Source organism: Desmodus rotundus, chromosome 5, assembly GCF_022682495.2.
Source record: "Desmodus rotundus isolate HL8 chromosome 5, HLdesRot8A.1, whole genome shotgun sequence".
Taxonomy (NCBI): Eukaryota; Metazoa; Chordata; class Mammalia; order Chiroptera; family Phyllostomidae; genus Desmodus; species Desmodus rotundus.
The window spans coordinates 62545320-62558741 of record NC_071391.1 but is presented as its reverse complement, the minus strand read 5'-3'; the positions used below and the strand labels follow the sequence as shown (position 1 = coordinate 62558741).

The 13422-nt window shown below is 38.9% G+C and overlaps 1 pseudogene; it reads left to right on the top strand.

Moving 5' to 3' along the window:
- LOC112300557 (immunoglobulin-binding protein 1 pseudogene) overlaps positions 1-8827 on the top strand; it is a 41012-nt pseudogene extending 32185 nt beyond the window's left edge.
- Positions 8828-13422: the final 4595 nt, after the last annotated feature.

Sequence of the window (13422 nt, the reverse complement as noted above, 5' to 3'; positions counted from 1 at the left end):
TCTCTTTTCTTCTTATTGTTCTGATTGGTTGTTTTTTGCTTCCTTAGGATCCAAATTAATTGATTTGATTCTCAGCTTCATCCACTGTACTGTTGTTTCCCTGTAAATTGTTCTTTATTTCAATTAGTTTATCTTTCCTTTCTTACTGGGTCTTTTTTCTGCTGCTGAGGTCCTCACCAAATTCCTTCAGCATCCTCATAAACAGTGTTTTGAACTCTTCATCTAATAGATTGCGTATCTCCATTTTGTTAGCTCCTTCTCTGGAGTTTTGATCTGTTTTTTCATTTGGGTCATGTTTCTTTGTCTCCTCGTTTTGGCAACCTCCCTGTGTTTGTTTCTATATATTAGGTAGAGCTGCTTTGACTCTATGTCTTGGTAGTGTGGCCTAATGTCGTAGGTGTCCTATAGGGTCCAGTGTCACAGCCTCTCCTGTCACCCAAACTGGGTATTTGAGGTGTGCCCTTCATGTAGGCTCAGTGCACCCTCCTTTTGTAATTGAGCTTTGGTTGCTGTTGGCAGATGAATGGGAGGGATTTACCCAGGCCAGTCAGATGTAAGGACTGGCTATGACCACTGACCACCACCCTCCACCCTCCATGGAGGATCAGCTGTGCAGGGGCAGAGTGGTGGCACTTGATGTGGTCTGTAGTTGTCCACTGGGAGCGCTTACCCTTGGGGTTTCCCAGGTGGTATCAGCCCTCACCTGTGTTTTACCCAGGGCCACACCTCCTGAGTTATAAGGCAATCAGAGATGGCAGATACTTGTGCTGGACTTGGAGAGTCCAAGGAGAAGCCACGCTGTGAATCTAAGCTGCTAGTTCCTGGCCTGGGCTCACTGAGGCCAGCTGCTGCTTGTTTGAGAGGATAGATCAGCCATTCATATGGAAAAGCCAAGACCATTCATATGGAATATCAGCTTGTGTGGGCCCTTAAGTTGGGTGGGGTAGAGTTTCTGGGTATCTCCAAAGAGAGTCAAACAGTGTTAGCCAGGTTGATAGAATCTTAGGTACTGCACCAGTCTGCTGGCTCTGTTGGAGAGGTCCCAGAAAAGGAACAATGCCCTCTGCTTGCCTTGATGCCAGACACCTCAGCCTCTCTCTGCACACCACTGGTGCCCATTGAGCCACCACCCTGTCACCAGAGCCCAGACAGAGTGAGTCTTGAGTAGATGAGTCTGTGTGTGCATTCTTTAAGAGGAACGGCTTGGGGCATCAAAAGGTTCTTCCATCTACTGAATCCCCACTGTTTTTTGCAGCCAGAAGTGTGGGGACTTACCTTCCTGGCACTGGAAACCTGGGCTGGGGGTGCTGGTGTGGGGCTGGGACTCCTAGCTCCCTAGATATCCCTCCTGAATCTTTATCCACCACACGTGGATATAGGACCAGCCTGTTCCATGTTTGTGCCCCTCCTACAAGTCCAGATGGATGTGGTTACTCTAATTCCGTAGTTGTCAGACTTCCATTCAACTCGATTTCAGTTAGTTCTGAGTGATGGTTCTATATTTTAGTTGTAATTTTGATGTGGTTGTGCGAAGAGGTGAGCCATGTCTGCCTACACCACCATCTTGACTGGAAGTCTGAGAAGAGTCTTTGTTTTCCCTTCCTTTTGGATATATACCTTTGCTAAATGTAGAATTCTGGGTTGACAGTATATTTTCTTTGAATATATTAATTATGAGTTTCATCGCCTTCTAACTCACAAAACTTCTGACAGAAAATCTGGTCTTTTCTGAACTCCAAGGACTTATGTTAGATTATTTGATACTGTTCCACAGCTCTCAGATACTCTGGTCCGGTTCATTCTCTGTGTGTGTGTGTTCTCTCTGTCTCTCTCCTTTGTTTTGTTTCCCCTCCCCTCTTTTCCCTGTCTCTCTCTTTCACCTTTGCTCTTAAGTTTGGATAATTTCCATTGAATTATCCAAAAGTTCACAAATTCTTCCCTCAGCTATATGCAGTCTACTGATATGACTTGAAAGAATTATCTCTGATATCAGGTTATTATTTATAGCTTTTCTACTTGACATTTTCAATAGTTTCCATCTCTGCTAAAATGCCTCATCTTTTTATGTATGTCATAAAACTTTTCCATTAGATCCTTTACTATATTACTTATAATTATTTTAAAGTTTCTGATAGTTCTAACAACTGAATTGTCTCTGAGTCTGATTCTAATTATTGCTTTATCCCTTGACAATAATTTTTTTCTAGCTTCTTGTCTGTCTCATACTTTTTTTATTGAATATAGGGCATTGTTTGTAGACAGTAGAGAATGGAGTAAATAGCATTTATGTTTGGGAATGGACATTTCTCTTTGCTCAGAGTGTTAGTGTAGGGGGTTGACTCAATCTAGTCACTGGTTCAATTGAGTGTCTGTTTTCTTGTTGCTATAGTTACTCTCAGTATATACCACAGGCTTTAAGTTCCTCCATGAACGAACGGCTATTAGCTTGATTTTCCTGTGGGGTCTGGAGCACTAAGGGTTTATTTTCTGTGCTCCTGCTCTCCTGTCAGCCTTCAGGACTCCAAGTATGCCTGTGTTGCAAGGGTCTCTCTCCACACTCTTTCTCCTCGGGGAGGGACTGTTATTGCTTGTTACTTACTGCTAGGTTTGTTGTGGGACCAGGAGATATTTTGGTTCTTCTGGATCAGACTTATCTTTAGCCGGGGCCTGTGCACCTGGGCCTTGTTTATATAGCATTTCCAGTGTTCCTGCCAATTCCACTTGTATCAAGCAACCTCTACCTTGTATCTGTGGCACGTACTAGGCAGAAGCATTTCTTGACCCTCCCCTAGGGTAGTGGACTTCTGCTTTGTATTGGTGCAGCATGCTAGCACATAAAGATTTTCCTTTCACTGCCCTGGGGAAGAAAAGTTTGTGTCTGCCCTTACCTGGGAAAATTTGTAGGAAGGGGAGGGGAGTGTCATAGTCTTTCTAGGGGCAGGAAGGGGAGTGTCATAGTCTTTCTTCAGGAGTAGATGGATTTTGCTTCTATCTCTTCTCATGTGACCCTAGGTAGTAGAGGGTTGCTGTCCTTCCTGGAGTGGCTTAAGGTTTTTGGTTTTTGTGAGAGATGGTCTACAAAAGTGTTTGTTGTTTTGTACCTGAATCCAAATAGAAGCTATTCACCTTCTGAATACCTGAGCCACTGAAGGAAGATCTCTCTCATCTCCTGTTCTGTCCCTCATCTTTCATGAGAGCACAATTGGAGCCCAGTGGAGAAGAGCTGGTGGGTGATTATGAACTGCCCTATATCTGGGCTCTGAGTTATTCTAACTGTACATAACTAGCCCACATTTGGCCTTTAGGAATTTGTTAAAACTTTAGCTGATTATTAATACTTACCTTCTTCTGGAGTGGCCCCCTCTTTTTCTTGTGTTTTGGCAAAGGGAAAATAATTTCCATGCCTTGTCTTTCCCTGGAGGGGCTTGCCTCTTACGGAAATTCAGTTCTTGTGGTATGACCTCAGCTCCCTGATGGGTTCAATAAAAACTATGATCTTGTATATTATCTGGTTTTTGTTGCTGTCGTTAGGATGGGAACAACATTTTCCTGCAGCTTTGTATGACTTAAGTGTAAGCAGGATTTATATGGCTCATTTTCTTCACTCGGCATCATATTTTTAAGATTAATTTATATTATTACATGTAGCTACAGTTCACTTATTTCCCCTGATGTATAATATTCTATTATATGTGTATAGCACAATATATCCATTCTCCTATAAATAGATATTTGGATTGTTTCTAGTTATTTATTTTTATGAATGGCTCTGCTTTGAATACTCTTAGTCACATCTGCTGGTATATATTTGTAAGTTTCTTTAGCTAATATATCTAGGAGAAGCTTAGTGTGACTATAAGATATGTATGCTGAAGTTCAACCTTATAAAATAATGCCTTTGATTTTTAATTCATGCCTCTACACCTTCTGAGAAATAAAAACTAACAGATCACTTATAGTTATTCTCTCTCCTTTTTGTCTTTACCTATGTCTATCCTTCCTTTTTATGAGCTCTTGAATACTAATTCTTCCTATCCTTTTTTAAAATATAAATTTGCATTTGGCTTTACCTGTGGCTTTTGATTTGGCACTTGTCTTGATGTTATTCATTTGATATTTGACTCTTAGTGCTTCCTAAAATATTTTGGCTGGGACTTGCTGTAGTATAATAGTTCGTATTGTGTTGATCTATGTAATATATTATTCCTCATTTTATTCAGCCCTACAATTTGCCATCAGCTCTGGCTAATTGAGCCAGCATCCTGACTAGCTGTGTACTCTGTGGCCTACTGTGTGTTTGTATGTGATTATCTGAACACTTGAGGTTGAAATAACTCTTATCATTCATTACCCGTTAGGGAGACTTAATTTCACTGGTTTATGTAGTTAAGTAGTCACAACCCCAAGCCACATTTCTCTGGTTTGTCTTCAGGGGTATTAAGAAAGATAAGTCAATCAAGGGTGTCCAACCTACAGCCCTTGGGGGTCACATGGTGTCCAGGATGGCTATGAATGCAACCCAATACAAAATCATAAATTTACTTAAAACATTATGAGATTTTTTTATTATTACATGTCACAATGTATTTAATGTGTGGCCCAAGACAGCTCTTTTTCCAGTGTGGCCCAGAGACACCAAAAGGTTGGACACTCCTGATAGATAAAGAGTTCAGGACAAAGTTACCTATATTTTTTCCTCAAACTGTAGACAGCTCAAAGAACTGCATTCATAAGGTACAAATTAAGATTTTTTTCCTCTTCTTTGGTCTCCTTGCAATGAATCTATGAGCCAGAATTAGAGTGCTCATGGGAAGGCATTAATACTTGGGGCATAATACATATGAGAACAAATATCGGGAGATTCAGAGTTTATGCCCTTACTGTCAATTGTTTGGGAATGTATTTTATGCTAGCTGAAATATAAAAAACAAGGTAGAATTTATGGGAGGAACTAAATAAAGAAACTGTTATTTTCTATATGCTATGATTTTTATTTTCCCTGGGGAAATAATTGATTCAAAGCAGCTATGGAGTGATAGAATTTTCTTCCCTTGGTAGTTATAAAATTAGGCAAAAACATGGTCTGTACTCTCAAGGACATTACAATTTAACAAAAATTAGTACGCCAACCAATGCCAAGGGCTGCATCAATAAACACATGGTGGAAGACAAATAGAAATAAGTACAGATACTCTGAAGGTTATATAACTCAATGTTAAGAAATAGTTTGATCAGAATAGGTTAGGCTATTATTATATTTCAAAAATAAGCAGACATCAAAAAGAGAATGGCATGAATAAACATTTCCTTATTCAGAAGAATATTTTTAAAAATGTATATCTTTCCACTATGTAACCTTGTAGAAGTATTATGCTGGACACTATTAGTGCTCTGCTGAAATACTCTTTACCAGGCAAGTTCATCAGGCTTCTAGCTGTTGTAAGCGTTGGCTGCAAAGTGCTCACAGCTACTCCTCCTACAGAGAATCATCTGAGCTCAGTGATCACAAAGAGTGGATCCCCAAAAGTAGCATTAATTTCACCTGGAGACTTGCTACTAATGCAAATTCTGACTTTATTCCAGAAAAACTGAATCAGACACTCTAGGGGTGGAGCCCAGAAATCTGTGTTTTGTTGAGTCTCACATGATTCTGATTCACAGTGAAGTTTGTGAACTACTTTCCTGGTTGATGGGCACCACCTAGCTCCATAGGAGATGACTGATTGATTCACAATACAAAAGGCCAAACTCCTTGGATTGGGGTGGGGTACACTATTCTGTAACGTGATTTATACTCTAGAGAAGCAGTCAGCAAACCATGGTTCCTGGTCAAATCCATCCCACTGACTTTTTTTGTAAATAAAGTTTTGTTGGAACAGAGTCAGGCTCATTTATGTTATTGTCTATGGCTGATTACATGCTACAGTAGCAGGGTTGAGTAGTTGCAAGAAAGACTATATAGCTCTTTACAAAAATAGCCCATTGACTCTTGCGATAGAGTCTTGCCTATTCCCAGTGTATCAGAGCAACACTGTATTCACCTGACACCATGTCCTTGCTTGGTTCTCTCTCCTTCTCCATTCTGCTTCCTTCTCTACCTTACAGATTGCATCCAAATCTCTGCCTAAGGCTGCTTCCTGACAATGGAACTTGACAAGTATATTTACATGCTTCTTTGTTTTTCTGCTACTTTTTCTGTGTTTGCATTGGCTTTAAGGGAGCTGTGAAGTTTCCCTGATTTGCTGAACTTGCTCTGTAAGCAGTTCCCTCCTAGTTGATCTTCTGGATCAGTGATACTGTTCTCAGAAAGAGATGGAGTTTCTCATCACTGCAACCCCAACTTTTCCTTCTACCACTTCTCTAACAGTGTCAGTGACTGATTGTAACAGTCTTTACTACCCTGGTTTAAAGTCATATATTATTATTTTATTTGTATTTACAATGTATAGAGAATGAGGAGCTTCCATGAAATCTCTCACCATATGATATCTTACTTGGTCTGTGGCCAAGGACCTCTGGAAATACAATTAAAAGTAAAATAAAAATACCCTAACCATCAGTTATGGTAAAGTATAGGCAGGGGTCGAGCTAGGATATTATTGCAATTTATTAAGTTAAAAATAAAATAGAGAAAATATTTTATCTACAGTTTACTAAATGTTCTACCAAAGGAGTTAAAGTAGCACCTAAGCCTGAGGTATACATCCTGAGTTGTATACCTTCCTAATAATGAAGTAGTGCCATAATATTTTCATTATAGTGATGTTTTCATTGTGCGATACTTGCAGTTGATGCTAAGAAAAATGTTCATGGTTTCTAATGCAGTATGTTTTAAATTATTTTCTTATAATATGAAATAGGGCTAACAAAAAAAAGTGAAGAATATAATTAGTATCAAGAGTTGAAATAGCAAAAGTCATTTTCTGGAAGGATAAAGAGCTGGAATGAGAAAAGAGAGGGAAAGGCATTAATTAAATAGGATCAAGCATGATGAGGTTGCACTTTTAATATTGGCTGAGGATTCAGGCTGGGATGAAGAGTGAAGAGACTGTTCTTGTCTGTATTGAAAGACAGTAGATCATTTTATAAAATCTGTGACTGTTCCTCAGAATACAGAAAAGGAATAGTTTCTCTCGTCATCTTGGAAAAACCTGTATGCAGATCAGAGAATTACTGTAAGATTTTCAAATGCATGGTTTCATAATGCTTGCAAGAACCTGTTATATGCATGGTAGAAGAATGATTTCTTTATCTGAACAGGAATTTTATGAACTAAAGTTTAATTTAGAATGTCATTTGTTGATGAACTTCAGTAAAGTATTTCACATGTGAGGGACTTTTATCAAAGCCCTGTTCAGCTTTCCAGTTGATTAAAAATCATTGTTGGATACTAACAGAATGAACAGCAGAACACTGAGGATGTATAACTACATGCTCACATCCAATCATTAGATTTTAATATAGCAATTCAAATCTTACAATGATCAGTATAGTGGAGTGATGAATTATAAAATACTACATTTGTGTACCATTTTAAAATTCTTTCAAAGTACCTTCATGTCTTCAATTTTACCCATACAATATTACTGCAAAGGGTAATAGGTTATTTACTTAATTAATTAACTTAATAATACAGCTAAAAATAAGCTTAATACAAAAATTAATATTTATTCCTTTTCCCAAGATGGCATCAGCCAAAGAAGAAGAATATTCACTGCTACCTCGGCTGCCTGACCTGTTCGAAACCATCCAGCAACTTCTGGACGAAGTGGAAGAAGCAGCTGAACCCACCACTTCCCGGGTAATCCAAGACAAGGTGTTGAAGGGACTAGACCTCCTTAAGACAGCTGCCGAAATGTTATCACAGCTCGACTTGTTCAGCCAAAATGAAGATTTGGAAGAGATTGCCTCCACCGACCTCAAGTACCTGATGGTGCCAGCATTTCAAGGTGCGCTCACCATGAAACAAGTTAACCCCAGCAAACGTCTAGATCATTTGCTGTGTGCTCGAGAACACTTCTTAAACTACTTAACTCAGTGCCAATGCTATCATGTGGCACAGTTTGAGTTGCCTCAAACCAAGAACAACTCAGCTGAAAATAACACTGCTAGTTCCCCCACGGCCTATCCTAGTCTCATTCTTATGGCATCTCAAAGACAGGCTAAAATAGAGAGATACAAACAGAGGAAGGAGGTGGAGCATAGGTTGTCTGCAATGAGATCTGCTATGGAAGGTGGTCAAGTAGACGATGAGCATGTTCGTGAATATTACCTCCTTTACCTCCGAAGGTGGGTTTGTATCAGCTTAGAAGAGATAGAGAGCATTGACGAGGAGATAAAGATCCTGGGAGAAAAAGACTCATTTGAAGAGGCATCGACTTCTCACTCATCTCTGCAGGACAGGCCTCCAGTGAAACCCTTCATTCTCGCTCGGAATGCAGCCCAAGCCAAAGTATTTGGAGCTGGTTATCCAAGTTTGGCATCTCTGACAGTGAGTGAGTGGTATGATCAGCATCAGAAATTTGGAGCATTACCAGATCAGGAAATAGCCAAGAGAGCATCAGAGGTAAAAAGAGCAGCTCAGGAAAAGGAAGATCAGGAACAAAAGGAAGACAAGGAAGACAAGTACGAGGATGATGAGCAAACACTCCGCCAGGCTCAGCAGCGGGATGACTGGAAGGACACCCATCCAAGGGGCTATGGCAACCGACAGAACATGGGTTAGTCTGCCCACAAGACAGGACTACAGGACTACAGAGGGACACATCTTCCCTGTGATGGAAAACTGTGCTGTCTCCCCCTACCTGGCTTCCTGCTTCAGCTCTGTACCCCAAAGGCAAAGATGCTTAATCCTGCTTTGAGCTCAATAAAGTGTCTATCAATTAAATGTGTATTTGTACCCTAGATGATGAATCAGAAATCTTGTTTTGGCATTATCGTGCTCATCATGATGTGTTTCAGTGGAAAGAAATGAGTGCTGAGAAATGGCTGTATATAATCAACAGCTATATGAATTCTCCTTAAATAATAATACAAGTCCCTTCTATTACGTGATGAGCCTGTGCAAAAAAATAAAAATAAATAAAATAAAAATTAAAGTTTAACAGATATACAGTAGAGCCATAGATAGGAGCATGTGCTTTGAACCAAACCAGAAAAGATCTGACAAATATCAGCTCTGACTCTTACCATCTTTGTAGCATAGATTATGTTATTTAACATACCTAAACTTCATCTTTAAAATAAAAAAGAGTGTTGCTGAACAACACCTAAGGTTATATATATGTAAACTACTTGGCGCACAGTAAAAATTCAGTGAATTTTGGTTCCTTTTATACTCTCAGCTATATGCCTCTAAAAGTTAAAAAAGATAAAAAGCAGCCTCCAAGTTAAACATCATGTAAAAAATGAGTATTTGATGACTAGAACAGAAGAAATGCTACCAAGCCCCCCCCCCAAACAGGCAGTGACTTAAACCTAGGTGAGTTCATTTTTAAGAGGTATACGTAGCTCTGATTTTCCTGACATCTGAAAAGTAATCTCATTAGTTGCCTAATGTTCACTGTAGACAAAAGAAAGCATGCAGGTTCACAGACAGAAACAAACCTGTACTTGGAATCAAGTTAAATGGAGTGATTTCTGTGGGCCTTTTAAAAACTGGTATTTGCAAGCATAGCGGACACTGCTTGGTTACAGCTTTACAAAAACAGCAGAAATACCCATGAGACAGTTTCCATATCAAGCCTCAGTTTTGCTTAGGGCAAAACTTTGTATCATCAATCAGTGAAGGCATTTCTATGGAGAACTGAGATAATTTGGGCCAAGTACATTGCTTCTTGATGATTTAACTAAAAATGTGGCAAGCTTGGAGAATCTAGGAGAAAGGGTACTTGGCATGTCCATTGGACTGTCTTTTTTAAACATCAGATGTCTGAGGCCAGCCCTTGGCAGGTCCCCGCTCACAGACAATTCATGATTGAACTCTCTAACAACTACCCATGGTGCAGCTATTCTGTGCTACTGGCTAATGTGAAAACCATGTGCTTTAGATACCAGACATGAGGGAGGCAGAGTTCTCATTATGTTATAAAAGTTAGGATCTTTCCTTACATGTTTGCCAACTCAGAGGGCTAACCCAATTTCAGTAGAGGCTTGGGGAGCAGAGGTATTTATAGTTAAAGTTGCTGTTTCCCTTCCCGAAGAGCTTAGACTTTTTTCTAGAGCTTACAAGAAATCTTTGGTTGCATTTCTCAAGTTCTGTCCCTTAAAACACACAAAGGACAAGTACCACCTTCATATTACATAGGTGAAGTGTCTTTCCTAATCCTGCAATTGGTATATTTACTAGGACTTTTATTCCCTGATTCCCTGGACCAGAGTGGTTTACAGTAAGTAGTGTGCACAGCCTAAGCTGCTAAAACAACCCAATCGCAATTCTACTTTAGCATATTTCTTCTGCCACTCCTTCTGGTTCAATCCATTTCATGTTAAATTCTCAATAATTTCGTTTCATGTCATAAAATCCTGCTTTGGCTGTGTTTCCAAAGATGAGATTTTTCATAGTCAGCTGGTTGCCCTGATGTCAATATACATTTTCAAGGACTGGCTCAGTTATGTAGAGTGGACCTGATTTTAAAAAAAAAAATCTATCTCACAATATTTATGTTACTCTTGCAAATATTTTCATGTATTTTTATGATTCTTCTTTTAAGAGGTCATAACTCCAAGATTGGAAGACCAGAATGTGCTTTGGAAATTTAAGGCAGCCACCCTGTCCACATATTTGGCTCATAAATGGAGTTATGTCAGTGCAGGTGGCATATGTTTGAGAGATGAAGTGGATGGTTGTGTAATACCTGCTCACTTATTTTTAAGATTCCTTTACTGATGATGTTGCAGCTTCCATATGCTATACCCTTGACACCCACAGCACAGGGGAATTACGGCAATAACACATGAGCTTAATTTTTAATCCAATGTTGCACCTGGTTTCTTAGTTAATGTGGTAGTTCTTTATCATTATCTTTTGTGAAAGAAAATTTTCCAGACGTGGAAAATATACCATATTCTCCTGGGTCTCATCATAAAATTAAAATTTGGAAGTTATAGCCTCCATCTTTATTACATTTCTTGTTACAAAAAAAGAAAGTCTAAGTTCTGAAACATTCGAAGTGAAATACAGAGCCTTCTCTTATGCCAGTACTATTCCCTTGCGGGTAGCTCAGGTGAATACTTTGATATGCATCCTCTTTGAAAAAATTTAATTAATGTTTAGTCTCAACAATTTAATGCTCAATAACAAAAAGATATTGACTCTATAGGTTATGGAAAAAAGTTCTCATGCTGGGAACAATAATAGCTCTTTAGTGAGGGATTTTTTAATGTACGTGTCTGATTTTTAAGGTGTGATTAAAAACAAAATCAAGTAAAAATAACATTAAAATTCTTCTATAGGAAAATATGCAGTATCTCTATTACAATAGCTCCTCATTCCAGAACCGATCAGTAAAGTTTTTTTTTTAATAAAGCACAGAAACTTCAATAATAAAAGCCAAATACAAATGCTAGCACAATGTATTCAAGAAGTAAGAAAAGACAAATATATACAGGCAAGAATGAATTTTAAAATTCTGGTTTTGCAAATTAATGCAGCTATATCTAGAAACTAGAAATAAACAAGCCCTAAAAGTACTAAAGATAATTAAGGAAAGATCAAAGGAATTAAGAGTCACAAAATTAGGTGGCATTCCTTAGCAGTGATAGTACACCACGAGAAAATAGAGTTCCTATAAGAAGAACTTTTTTTTTATTGTTGTTCAAGTACAGTTGTCTCCATTTCCCCCCAGCACTCTCCCCTACCCCAGCCATCTCCACCTCCCACCCTCTATCCTAACTCCCTTTGGCTTTGTCCATGTGTCCTTTATACATGTTCCTTGATGACCCTTCCCCTATTTTCCCCCCCTTATCCCCTCCCACCTCCCCTCTGGTTACTGTCAGTTTGTTCTTAATTTCAATGTCTCTGGCTATATTTTTGCTTGCTTATTTGTTTTGTTGATTAGGTACCACTTATAGGTGAGATCATATGGTATTTGTCTTTCACCACCTGGCTTACTTAGCATAACGCTGTCCAATTCCACCCATGCTGTTGCAAAAGGTAGGAGCTCCTTCTTTCTTTCTGCTGCATAGTATTCTATCGTGTAAATGTACCACAGTTTTTTGATCCACTCATTTACTGATGGGCACTTATTGATAAGTAGTTTTATTGTTCCAGGTTCATTCAATCAGATACACATAGATACAAATTTCCAGGAGTAAAATAAAGATTTTGTGTCTCAGAAATTTAGAGAAGTTTATGATCTTTATGAAGACTGTATATTCATTAGTATCTAATGAATTTAGATTTATTTTTATCTATTCTTCAAACACTTCAACCAGAACAGGTGTTTATTTAGCAAGACTGTGTCACACTGGTGAGTCAACACATCTAGCTCTGTTCTGTGCCTCTGTAACACCTCTCCGTGTATCTCAGAAGAGGGTCCAGGGCTTCTGCAGTACAAAATGAATGCACAGAGGTGTGCAACAGGAATCTGAGCTAACCAAGGGCAAATGCAAGCTAGGGTCCCTGAATCCTTTTCTGATTCCTTCAAGATTGAGTATACAAGTTGCCTTAACTGAGGAGCTTTCCATGGCCCTCAGGCCTGGGTTAATTGTCGCTCCTAGGTTTCCAGGGTACCCTTTGCCCGTGAAACATTCTATTGTATTATTATTACAGGTTACTTGAATTTCTAAATGGTAAGGCCTTTGAGGGTAGAGGTTACATTTTTTGCATTTTTTGTATTCTTGTTTATTCTATTACAGTTGTCCCAATTTTTCCCCCTTTGCCCTCCTCCATTAAGCCCATCCCCTCACTCCTCTAGTCCTTCCCCACACCATTATTCATGTCCATGAATCATTCATACATTGAAAGAAAGTAGAGGTTACATCTTATTCGTTATTGTTTCCCCATGTCCTAGCACATTTCCTAACACACAGTGATCTCTCTGTAAGTGTCTGTCAAATGAATAAACACATAAACACATGAATAAATATTTACTAAATTTTTCATCCCCATCAATGTCTTCTAAGCTCCAGCTCCAAAGTTGTGTTAACTGTCAGTGCTAGTCAGTTAACATACTCACGAAGGTGAGCTTGCTCTTTTGTAAGGCACAGCTCGGTTGTCATTATTTTTGTGATGCTTAGACAGGGGAAATATTTTCTGAGATATGGACTGAGAAAATTGGCCTGATAACTCTGAAACTCTTCTAAATAGGTACATTAGGGATTGAAGAAGGTGCCTCTCATTTGAATTACCTAAAACTCTATCCCAATAACTACCCTCTTAATAGGCAATCTTGCTAAGGCAGTACCAACACCTAACTTGTT